Source organism: Apus apus, chromosome 11 (genome assembly GCF_020740795.1).
Source record: "Apus apus isolate bApuApu2 chromosome 11, bApuApu2.pri.cur, whole genome shotgun sequence".
NCBI lineage: Eukaryota > Metazoa > Chordata > Aves > Apodiformes > Apodidae > Apus > Apus apus.
Window position 1 is genome coordinate 12,707,149 of NC_067292.1, and position 12,900 is coordinate 12,720,048.

The window sequence follows — 12,900 nt, forward strand, 5'->3', positions numbered from 1 at the left end:
TAAAAGACAGATTTGATCCTCTAGCTCAAACTTGAAACAGTGGGTCAGACTGTGTATTTCTGGAAGGAATAACATTTTTAAGTACCCTGTGCTACATAGTAGCTACAATGATGTCTTGGTTTCTGTTCTCACCCTAATTTTCATCACCCTTTTTACAACAGGGAAGATTTCCAACAAACACTTGGTCCAGGATAAAATTAGTCAGTGTTATTTAGAAGTAAATTTCAGTTCACTTTTCAAACTGCAAGAGGGTTGAGGCAGTCTAAGCTTTTATAACATCTCAGCCCATATAGAAACATGACATTAGTACAGGCCAGACTCTCAACAGGCATCAAAGCTGTAAAATACAATGGCACATAATGGGATCCCAGTCTCACAGCATGTTTGGGCTTGTACTTTGTGAACCATTATGCCTCTGTGCTTCTTTAACTAGATCAGATGGGATTTGTAAGCATCTTTACTTCGATTCATGTGCTGTATGTTAGGTGATGGTTTTGCCACTTGAGTGTCCATAAGATTTTTTAGGACTCAAAATATCCTGATGAAAACTTTTTTGGGGAAGTTCCTAACAAAATCTATTAAGAGGGCTCAGAAAACATTCCCCCCCCCCCCCCCGAGTTTCCACCAGCTGTGGTATTCACCTTTGAAAGCTCTGGAAATTTCAACAGAAAGCAAATATTATCTGTCTCTAATTCTTCCAGGTTACAAAGGTCCTCAAGCTTAGTGTATAAAAGAGTTTGGTTTAGTCATATTCTGGATCAGAAAGGTTTTAAAGAAGCCACAAATATCTGACCGATTATACCTGCAGTTGTGGAGTAAGGGTAGGATTTTATTTCAAACTATACAGTATTTCACTGCCAGATTATTAAGAATATTGGTTGAAAAATCCCACAAACTCAAATCCTATCAGCAAATCAGAAACCAATTAAACGGAGTACAGATTTTTGTGTGTAGTACAGAACTACAGAAAAAAGCAGTTGATGGTTTTCAAAGTAGCAATGCTACTTTCAACCTAATTGCACACAACAGGAAGTTTCATTTTACTGGGATGTATTAACATCTTGATCTCTCTTAATATCTACTTATTCTAAGTGTATGCTTATTTTTAAAAGATACTTCACAAGTATCTTTGTCATGACAAAGCACCTTCAAAAATACTTTGTGACAGTATGCCAAATTCGCTACCAATTTCTTTCTGGCACTTAATGGATTTAAACTACAAGTTAATTTAGCCCACTGTGCTAATACTACTTTTCAAGCCAAACACAATTGGAAGGTAATACAAAACCCAAAGCATTTCCCTCCTGCAGATTTTTTCCTAATGCATTCACACAAGTTTTTGCACCATTATTTTGTAAACAGTATTTGAAAATGCCAGAATGTACAATTACATAATTAGGAATAGAAGTTTCCAGCCTTAGCAAAGATTTTACAGAATCATACATAGTCAACATTAGATACTCTTCTTTCCTACTAAATAGATGTGCATATCAGTCCATCATCTGCAAATTGCTGCTCACCTAAGAGATTTTGTATAGACAGACTCAAAGTCTTGCTTCAGCAGAATTTTGACATATGTAAGACTAGAATTTGGCCTATGGGAAGTGTTAAATTAAATTATATCACAGAGAACTAGTGACACAGAAAATGAAAGCAGATACAGTATCCATTAAAAAAAAAAGCTCTTTTATGAATATTCAAGCTTTTATTTTAAATAATAGTATACTTTATCCTACTAAAAAGAATATATTCAACATAATCAGATAAGTAGTAGTAGGGCATAGTGCAAAATCAGAATGTGAGGCAAGACAGAATGAAATTCTACTTAGAAGGGAAAACATGTGTATCTTTGGGTTGGGAACATACATTGTGTAACAACACTTGTCTAATTCTGCCTACCCATTAATGGCCTAATGGAGCAGATGTTGGGCAGACTTGCAAAGCCTCATTTTCAAAGGTTTAAAAACCAGAGAATATCTTTCTTCTATAGATTACTTATCACATACCCAAACCACAAGAACAAATGTACACAAACAGAAGGAAATTAGCTGGGAAGCAAATTTCTGTTTTGATAATGTTGCTTATTTGTTGCTCATATTTGTTTTTACCTCAGATGCCCTCAGGGGTGAGAATGAATGTTGTCAGTACTGGCTTTTAACAAAAATATCCAAATTGTATCCCAGATCCATGAATGTCTGTCCTGTACTGGAGAAAGTGAAAAAGGCAGAAAAAAATAGCTTTACACATAAGTGGCTAAGTTCCACATCTGCTCTAACTTGGGTGGCTTTAGAGAGCATCCATGTTGTGCAGGTAGTGGCTCAATCCTACGCTCCCCAAATCACCTCAGGGTGATTCATATTCAAACAGGGGCAAGCTGGGGTGTTGCAGGACAAAGTCCCATGAAAAGTCCTGTCAGCCTAGTGAACAAACCAGGGAAATACTTGGATAAATCCAAGTTCTCATCTCCCATAATTCCTTGTTAAGATCTCACACAATTAAAATACAGGTGGCTTCTGAGTGTCATTTAGATTTATGTCTTACAGATCAGAAAGTGTGTTATGCTTGGGCCCATTAATTGGTCCCATCCTCTTATTAATAATCTACAGTTGATCATATGGGCCCAGAGAACATTCTATTACCCTGACATCATCTTGGAAACCTTGTTACTCTGCAGAACTCATCCTACGTCCATTTCCCATGACTGAATCATGCAAAAAGTCCTTTCTGGCAATAGGTCTAAATCATTTATCTGTGGGAGCACAAGAGGCCACATCCTTCCTAGACTTACTTTGCATCCATTATGCTACAGTGTGGTTCCCTCTTCTTTCCATAACATAGTTAAAAGTTACCTTATTCAAGGCTGTGTGGAGTGGTTCCCTAGAGAATTCTGGACCCTTTGTGACAGATTGACGTAATGACACCCAGGATAATCAGCAACAGAGCTCAAGCACAGTAACTTTAATTATTAATTCCTGATTGCAGTTTATCTCCACTGACCCATATGTCAGCAAGTTTACCACAGCCCTAGCTCATGGGGGAAAATCTGTAGTGACAGGAAACAAATACAATTAGATACAGTCAGCTGTTCATGCCCCTTGAAAAGAGAAAGTGGAAACTAACAATATGCTGTATAGAATTCAGCACATCAGGCACTCCTGCAGCTAGATTGTTCCAGAAAAGCCTCCTTTAATTTTCTCACTGTAGCTATTTATCAAATGTAACAGAAGTAAAAAACAAGGCAAGCTCCAAAACAAACAACTGGTACAGAAAGATTTTTCTAATCCCTTCACGTTTCCAGTTATTCCTGCTTTCAGAAGGAAAACAAAACTCCTAGGGACACTATGGCTTGGCACGTTCCACGTAAAGCAAATAATTGCCCTTCAAATAGATTTTCAGGTTATATCTATCCATGCAGCTTTTCTGTTTTTCTTCGGAAAGCAGGGGGATTATTTTTTTTCTGGGTGAGATTTCACAATCTTTAACCTTTCAGCAACCCCTAAAAGTAATAAAATGTTTTTCAGCTCCCAAAGCCCAGGAATGATGAAGAAAGCCAAGACATTCTCACAATGGCTTTGCTCTTCATTCACTATTTGAGAGAAGCAGGAAGACATTCCTGGATAGGTAAATAGTATCAAACACATTTGACCCTTTTACTGCAGAAGTCATCACAACTGGCAAAGAATCCATCTGTTCAGTGTAACACCAACGTATTTTCCATTCTGTGAGTTGATCACCAGAGATGTTATTTATTAATGCTTTCACAGTCCTCTGCATATATGAAGTATTCATCTGTGTCCTAGTAATTAATGTCACATTACCAAAGGGGAAAGCAGTTTCTCAGCAGAGCACAACTAACTCCCACCTTACACCTTCCACATTATCCACAAACTTACTCACATAACAAAGATCTGTCAGTGATGATGATGCATAAAAACAGGGAGCCTTGCCAAACAAGATGCCTGGCAGCCTCCTCTACTTGGATTGCCCCTGAGGCAAGCAATGCAGAGTAAATCAGAGATATTCCTTTTTCCACAAAGGAAGTACAGTTCACCCATTTATTTTTGCACTCTCAAGCAGTAGACACGCATTTCCACATTTTAAGCTAGCAGGATTATTTTGTTAGGAACATGCTCTATTTATCTCCATCTCCATGTTCAACAAAAACACCCACTATTCTGTAATAGGAATAATGGGTATTTCCCCCTCAAACTGAGGTGCAAATATGCTCTGAGTGTACATCTTTCACTCCTTGTGTTAAAAAAACCTATACTGAGAATAAACAGACTAGTGTAAAGGATAGTAGCATGGGGTTTTCTTTCTAAAAGAAAGCACCTGTGCTTCCCAAAGGAAATGCTTCCAAAGCAGAAAGGCTCTTGAAAAGGGACTTTCCTCAACAAGTGTGAAAAATTGAGTGGAAATCAACCTTCCTGTCCTTACCCACCCTGCACAGAACTACAGTGGATAAACTCCATGCATGCAAAACACAAACACTATTGCAATTTGATATAACTAAGTGTTCAATACCCCTTGCTCTAAAGGGCACTGTCTCTGCATTTATACATGAATATTGGCCAAAAAACAAGGAATGCTCTTGTTACTATGAGGTGATGTTCCATTTGACAAGTTTGCCAGTATTCCTTTAATCTAGACCCAACCCTAGCTTAAAAAAAAACAAATGAATCCAGCATTACCAACTATCTGTAAGCCTGGAGCTGAAAAATTTTCCGCAGTATTTTCATTCCCTTAGAAATGTGCCTTAAGTGTCTACATTTGCCTTTGAAAACCAAACTTAAGTTTTATAAACTACTGCTGGTTTTCACCACTTGTGCCTATAAACAACTTAAAACCCTGGTACACAGGGGGTATAAGTTACCCCTTAATTTCTTTAGCCTAGAACTAACCAGTTTGAGATCAGCATTAGGTATTTTATCAGTTTACAACTTTGGCAGCTGCAAAATACTCTCTCAGGAAATGCTGCTGCCTTCCAAACCATGTAAAGCTCCAGAAAAACACAATCACAGCTATTTAACATCCCAGATTTCTTCCACATCAAACAACTTGTATAATGCAATTACACTTCACTTCTTTTTCATGGTCTCAATGTAACTGAATACATAGAATATGCTGGAAAAATAGGATAAGACTTAACAGATTGTATTAATTCAACCAGAATAACATGTCCAGCTTGCAAAGAACAGAAAATAATGTGTGCAGAGTCATTTCACCCCAGATGTTCCTGGCATTGATTTGCTAGCTCAGCCAACAAAAAAGTTGGCTCTCAGCTCTAAGTGGCAGCTCCCAAAATGTTTGTAATGGTGAGAGCTGCTGATGCTGAGCCAGGAACTGGTGGTGCAACAGAACACAGCAATCAGCACTTTGTCACAGAGGAGAGAGGAACTTTTTATTTCCCACACCATGTCTTGAAGGAGCACAGATCCACTTCTTGGCATAAATCAGGATGATAGGGATGCAAATATGTTTCTTTTTGTCAAGAAAAGGGAAAAGATTTTCGAACAGTCCAAGGCAGTAGGAGACTGAGAAGGAACTTGCACCGTTACCACTGTAGCATACAACCTGTGGTACATTAGAGTGGTCAGGGTACAAATTTCTCCTGTACCATCTTTGTCACACTACAGTGCCAGTACAGAAAAGTATGCAGGTAGTCCCAATGACTGCACCAAAACTGCAAGAGCTCCAGGGGAAGAGGTGAGAATGTTTGTCACTGTCCCTGCACCACATAACCAACATGTGCAAAAGACTCTGGAAAGTGTTAGTCCCCAAATAAATCTATTGGGCATGTGCTAAGCCTGGCTGGATATCACAACTTTAACCCAAGAGTGTTCTTTATGAATCATGCTTCTACTATAGTCTTCTGCACATTTCTCTCTCATTTTTTGACGTTAGCCTGTCTTTCCTTTGTATGTGTGCAGCTCAGATCATGATGGAACTCCGCCCCCATATAGTGCTTTAAGCTTCACTAAATTGATTACAATTTAAATAGACAGTTCTTTGACTGATCCTCTTTTCTTAAGTAGAACTAATGCAGATTAACTGTCCATAGAAAGGGGCTTTAAGTATCCAGTGCAAGAGAAATCTCGTATTAAACATTAGAAGTAGCATCACCATGTATCACCATCATCAATTAATGTGTTGTGCTCTTCAACAATATAATAAGAAAGAGAAACTCGAAAGACACTTCTGTGCAAGAAGACCTACCTCTTCACTCTCTTTGCATCTCATATATGCTGTCTCATTGACTGGCAGTTCAAACTACAGCAATAAGTAACCCTTAGGTGTCCTAAGAATGAGCACAGTTTTATATTCTGAAAACTTGGCTGCCCACTGTTTGAAATTTCTTAAATCTTTTTCCATCTTATTTTTGTTTCTAAATATACCCAAGAATGTAGAATAAAAGAGATGTGGAATATTAGAACCACTATTGAGACATGAAAAACTTGCAGGATTGTTGATGCATACGAGGTCAGGAGAAAATACTGAAAAAGGCTAGTAAATCTCACAGCTATGTTCCACAACAGTTTTCTAAGGAAAACAGCTTGGCACAAGGCTTTCAAATCAAATCAATGATTATTTGTGAAGTGTTGCACTCAATGTCCTGCTTCTGATGACATGGCACCACCCTCCAACCCAACAAACCGGTGCATCCCTAGAACTGGCTATAAAGATTGAAGACCACGGATCACATGGCAAGAAATACTATTTTTTACTTTTGATATTTGCATGCTATTTTTTCCTGTCCAAAGAATAAAGTTTTCCTTCTATTCCATTATTTTCCTTTTACATTTTGCAACTAATCCAGATAAAAATATCCTGTCAGCCCTTCCTAGTGTTTAATATTTACTGCAAGATCATTCCATATACAGTTTTTAAAGTCCACCCTTTTGTTCTTCACTTTCCTTGTAAGATTTCCTTGTAAAGTAAGATTTGTTCTATGTTCTGAATGGAGGAATCTGACAAAACTTTCCTACAGATTTCTTGTAATTTAAACTTCCCCTTTAAAGCAATTTATTTCTTTCTAACCTGTAAAAAGGAAGTGTCTCCTTCCCTTCCAGTTTTTAAAATTTCTTTCTGCCCCTTTGCTAACTCTAATTTATAATCTGAAGGGTTTTTATTGTTTTCTTTATATCACTGAATGAGTTTGTTCCCCTGTTATTTGTCAAGTTGCTACAGAAATAAAATAATAATTTGTTCTATACTTCCAATGTGACTTTTGAAAAATGCTACTGGATTTATCTGAAACCTGTGCTCCTAAATAAATCAGGCACTTAACTCTTAACACAATCACATTTTAAAATAGCAAAATTTTAAAGTAAGGCCAGACTCCTGTTTCTGATCATGCCCCACAGCAAAGACAGAAATACAGAATTAGCAATTTAATACAGAATTTTGTAGAAATACCATTGTTAGAGTTGTGAAACTAAGATAGTACGTTTCCTTGTTGCAAGCTACAGCTTAAATTAACTATCCAACCTATAATGATATTCATATTCTAAGAAGAATCCAAACATCACATGAAAAATACTACAAGGTGGATTCTGAGAATGCTTTCCACAAAAGCTATTTCTGGAATTGGGTTTGGAAGAGAAATGGTGAATTTCAGCAAAATAAAGGGGCCTTATACATATTATTAATCTCATCAAGATTCCTATCACAGCATTTTACATACTGTAATTTACCAGAGTGAAAGATAATTTACTCTATGCCTTTACTATAATGTCCCTATAACATTAGGGTAGTCTCAGGCAAGCTTTCCCACTAATATAGCAATACAGACAAAGGAAATTCTGTACAGCACCAACAAAATAATTACTGGTTTGTTCAAATTACTCTCAGTCACTGAAGGAAGATAAAGACAGTTTATGTTTAAATTGAAAACAGGAAAGTAACATCCCCAAATATTAGGAATTATCAAAGTTACCTTACACTGAAATGCTGAAATTGATTTGTCATTAGGAGTAGAAACACAAGTACTTCATATAACTAATGAGAAAAAACAGAATCAATGTTCATCCGTGTGCATTTTTATGGCAAATTATTTATTGATTTGAAAGAAATTGCAATTTAAAAAGTCAAAGATATTAATTTACTGTATCACTTAACTACTATTCAGCAAACAGCAAAATTAAGACTGGTGTTCATGGAATGTTCACATGTGAATAGATACACTGAAACAACAACCTAAATCTGGTTAATTCAGCTGCTGTCTCTGAATGTAATTATTGTAATGGAAATCATCAAGCATCTATCTGCTATGAGACAATTGCAGGCTTGCTTCTTCAGATCCAAAAGAAAATGTAATGCTACATTACTGAAAAGCAATCCATTACTACAGGATACAAAAACAAACAAACAAAAAAATCCCCCATGATTGTCTATGAAACCCAAGAATGGAAATGGAATACAAGGCATACTTGAACAGTATATATTTGAGGCAGTCCTGTGTTTTATACCATACTTCCACTTAAGCAAGTAGCAAAAAGGACCTTAAAGTCCAAAAAAGCACTCAGATGCAAGCAGGACAAATGCTTTCACACCTTCCATCATACTACTTTAAGGTCAAAATATTCTTGCTTTTTATCCATACATTTCAAGCAAGTCTAGGATGGAAGAGATCTTTATGTGCTTTTAAAAAAGAGAAAAATAATCAGGAGTTCTGTCTGACACCAGTCAAATACTGGCACCCAGAACGAGGATGGTACGTTCTCTGAGGCTGCTTCACAATTCAAGACCAAATCCTGCAATACTTTATTCTTTTTCTACATGTTCTGTCTTGCTTTCTGTATCACCATGGACATGACGTAGAATTTTTTAATTCAAAAAAGAATAACAATGCAAAAGCTGAAGCTGTAAGGTAGTCATGAAAGCCAGCAATCCACAAACAAGGTTTTATTAACAAGTATCAAAGCCTGTGAAGAGCATAAAAAGAATAATCAAAAAGAATTACAAAACCACTGGTATAGTCCCTCAGAGAACTTAAAGAAGAAGCAAATCATATGTCCCCATCATACCTTTAAGTAAGTCATCCACATTTTCACACTACCTTCCCCTGTCTATATACAATCATACATTAATTAAGTGAAGCATGAAGATGTATTATGTCCCCCATACAAAATATTCACTCAAAGAATGTGTTTGAGACATCCTGAAGAGAAAACAGAACATTACTCTATTCTATTAAGTATTTCTAGAAGGACTTGTCTCCAAATAACCAAGTTAAAAAATCCAGAAGCTTTAGAAAAAGGAATGTTAAGTACAGGAAAAGGGAACATGCTAGTGCTTCAACATCTCGTATCCCACACACAAGTCTGTCAAGCTTCCCTTTTTTATCTGAGTACATTGCACTTTAAAATACTGATTTCCACTTTTATATAATCTGCTCCCAAGCTCTAATGACAATAAGAATGACTGTCTGCTACTATTTTAAAGTGTAGAAACTAGGATAAACTGAAATACATCTTTGAAGAGATTAATAAGGCAACACCACTACAACACAGCATCATGGAGTAAAAAGTATTTGCAGGCCGCCAACTGTGTCTGAAGACAAGAGACAACTTGACATGTAGTTATGCACAAATCTGCTTTGACAGAGACGTAGACAGGATTTAAATAGACTCAGATATTGGAAATAACTTCCTAGTTCATGAAACATTACTTATCATTTAAATACCATTATGTAACAGATATTCCAGTGATGATCTCATTTCTGTTTCAGAATAGCAAGAAAGGGGTTGGAAAGTTTTAGAAGCACTGAGCATTAGCCCAGTTCATTTCAGAGAAAAGGCACACTGCCAGCCAAACACCAACTTCAGCCCCAGCCTTTCCCTCCCAAACTGCAGTAGGCACATCAGTGAATAGCATTTCCTTTAAAAATAGTTGCACAGGGTGACTCTGTGAAGACTAAGAATGTGCCAATGTGATAAATACCTGTGACAAACATGTTTCACACTATTAAGCAAGCACACCAAGCAGGGTTTTAAAATGAGCTTTTGAAAGAAAGACCTGAAAGACTCTTTGAGGACTCTCAAGTAAAGAGGTATTTCTGTTATGCTGCTGCTTTCAATTTTTAATTTTCTGGCTGAGGTTAAGGCCCTACTGGAGTGGGTGAAGACTGCCCAGTCATTATCAAAAACTGAAGTGCATCATACAGCACAAGCAACTGAAAAAGTGCAGTCTGCAGACCATGGAACCTGCCAGTGGACATACACAGAGAAGTAGTCAATCACTAGAGCAATAAGAAACAACCATGTTTAACCATCAGGTTAAAACCTGATGTTTTAACCCTCAGTGGTTTGCCTATTAGTCACAAAAATCTATGCTTGCAAACAAAAGCCTACATTAAGCAGTTTCAGCAGATGAGGCAAAACATTACTCTAAAAAACCCTCCAGCCAGCTGGCAAAATTCCTTTACAGTGAAAAAGAAATCTTTTCTGACACACACTAACATGCTGCTGCTGGCAGGCCTGCTGCAGTGTGGTACACTATTATTCCTTTGACAACATACATGGACATCGTATTATCCAATCTCACATATTAAAGGATGGAGACTAGATTTATTTTAGCCCTCCTTTATCTTAGGATAAAAACCAGGCACCTTACAGCATTGTTTGCTCCTCTAATTGAGTCTCAGATTCGTGGCAGTTATGCAATAAATCTCTTCTTTCCTCCAAAAGTTAGTTTTGTTGAGCTGAGTTTTCTCACATTTTTTTTCTTCTTTCTCCTCCAGAAAAAAAAGATATGAAGTCTTGGCCCATGCTCTACTACGGTTCTTCTCTGGTAAAAACTATATGAAAGCAACTTCAAAGGTAATTCTTAAAGATAAATTCTTAAAGATAATTCTCAGAGGCTTTCCAGAAACGATCTTTTAGATCATAAGTTTCTTTTAAGAAACGCATTTGCAGATGGAGTGTTGAGGTAAAGCGTAACTGCCTGAGTGTATTCTGGCTAGGATATTTGTGAAATAATGGCAATTTCAGTGTGAAATCCCAAAGGAACAGCTTTGGGAAAAGAAAAAATATATATATTCTCTGATTCTGCACAAATCCCTCACCCTCCAAGGGTGAGATGGAGAACAGGAGGAGAGGAGGTGACATCCAAAAGCAAAGAACAACACAGGCCTCGAACCAGCCGGTGGCACTAGGAAGAAAACACTTGCATTAGATTTACTTTCATATTTTACTTACCTTTAGACTCTTGCTGTTTGAATCAGACCTCTCCTACAACCAGCCAAGTGCCAAAGCCCTCAGCTATTCACTCCAGGTTAAGATTTCAGTCTCTTGCTAAAGTATTCTATCTTGTATAAATAGTTGTTTATTGGAACAAAGCTGAACGTGATTCTCACGCATTTCAGGTGAACACAACCACTGTTTGAACCATTTTGGAGGCAGATTCTTTGTATCTTTCTGGTTTACTAAAACAGGCTTGTGATTTAATCACCCCATTATACACAGGAAAATGTGACTGCTGTAAGGCATAGCTAACACAAACAGAAACATCCTCTCGTGAGGATGAAGTTAATAGGGAAAGACTGTCAGCATTAAAAAAAGTTCATTTATCTACCACTCCAAGTGTATTTTTCAGACCAGGAATATAGCCTCCTGTACAACAGCTGCCTATTACTTCTGAAACCAGCCTGAACAGTCCCCATGTGTTTTTTCATCAAAAAATAACTAAATTTTTTGAAATATTGTTTAAAGTTGAGATCTTAAATAGCCAGTTAGTAATTTTTCTTTGTCTAATTAATAATTTACTGAGTTTTAAACTAGAAGCTCAAACTTAACTGATTTGCTTCAAAACCTGTTTCATATGCTTTAGGCTCACAGCTACAGCTGTTAAATCTTTTGCCTGGAATATGTAATTTTTATTAATCTAGATTAAGATATGTAAATGTCAACGCTTAATTACCAGAATCTGTGTTGTCTAGGAATCCTCTGGGAAAAGGGGATTTAGAAAACAGGAATATACATCCAATTTGCAGTCCACAAGGTGAGATTAATGCAATTTGTTGTGCATCATTGTCCAGGGTTCAGGTATGATAAGCAAGGACAAGACATGCTGTGTGCAGCTTATTCCTCCTGGAAATATTTGTATGGCAGTAATTTATCTACTCAGGAAAGATTTGAAGGGACAGGGAAAAGGTTAAAGATAAAGCTCAAGGCTGCCAAGCTTTGAGAAAGGAATAAATAGTGAAAAGGCCAGGCAAACAATAAAATGAGCCCAGGACCAACTAGGTAAGCCATAGGGAAAACTTAGTTGCACATTTAATAAGCATAAAATGTAGGAAGTCCAAGAACGACAGGCTAGATACACAGGGAGAAAGTTATTTTGCAGCTGTTTAAAAATTTCTTGGGACTATATGTTTTTACCAGCTTTTCTTTGACAGCTTTCCTTTCTTTGACAGAAAGGATTCTGAAATTAGTTTCATGTTTGGGAGGCAGAGAACACTCACAGAGGAGAGTAGATCATTAGTCATTGCTATAATATCAAGTACTTTTAAGAAAAAAAAAAAAAGAAAGTTAAGAAAAATTTAAAATTTAAGAAAAAAGAAAATTTAGGAATAATATTTACAGATGACAAACTGAATTTATAATTTCAAACATATAATCCACTAACAAAATGCATCACTCTGAGTTGAGTGTACAAACCTTGTGTTAATGAACAGTTTTCCCTTTCTATTTAAACCTTTCTCCTTCTGCTCTTCAAAGGGGAATTAAAGCTGCAAAATAAAGTTACATATATCAGTGACAGAAATGACATGGAGAAGAAAATTCTGAGAGGAGAAGGCTCCATTCAAAGATTAGTCCCTCGAGGTTCAAGTGTCATCACAAATTTAACCACAATTTTATAAAACAATTCCTGCACAAAGGAAATGGCTGGAAGTTGGAC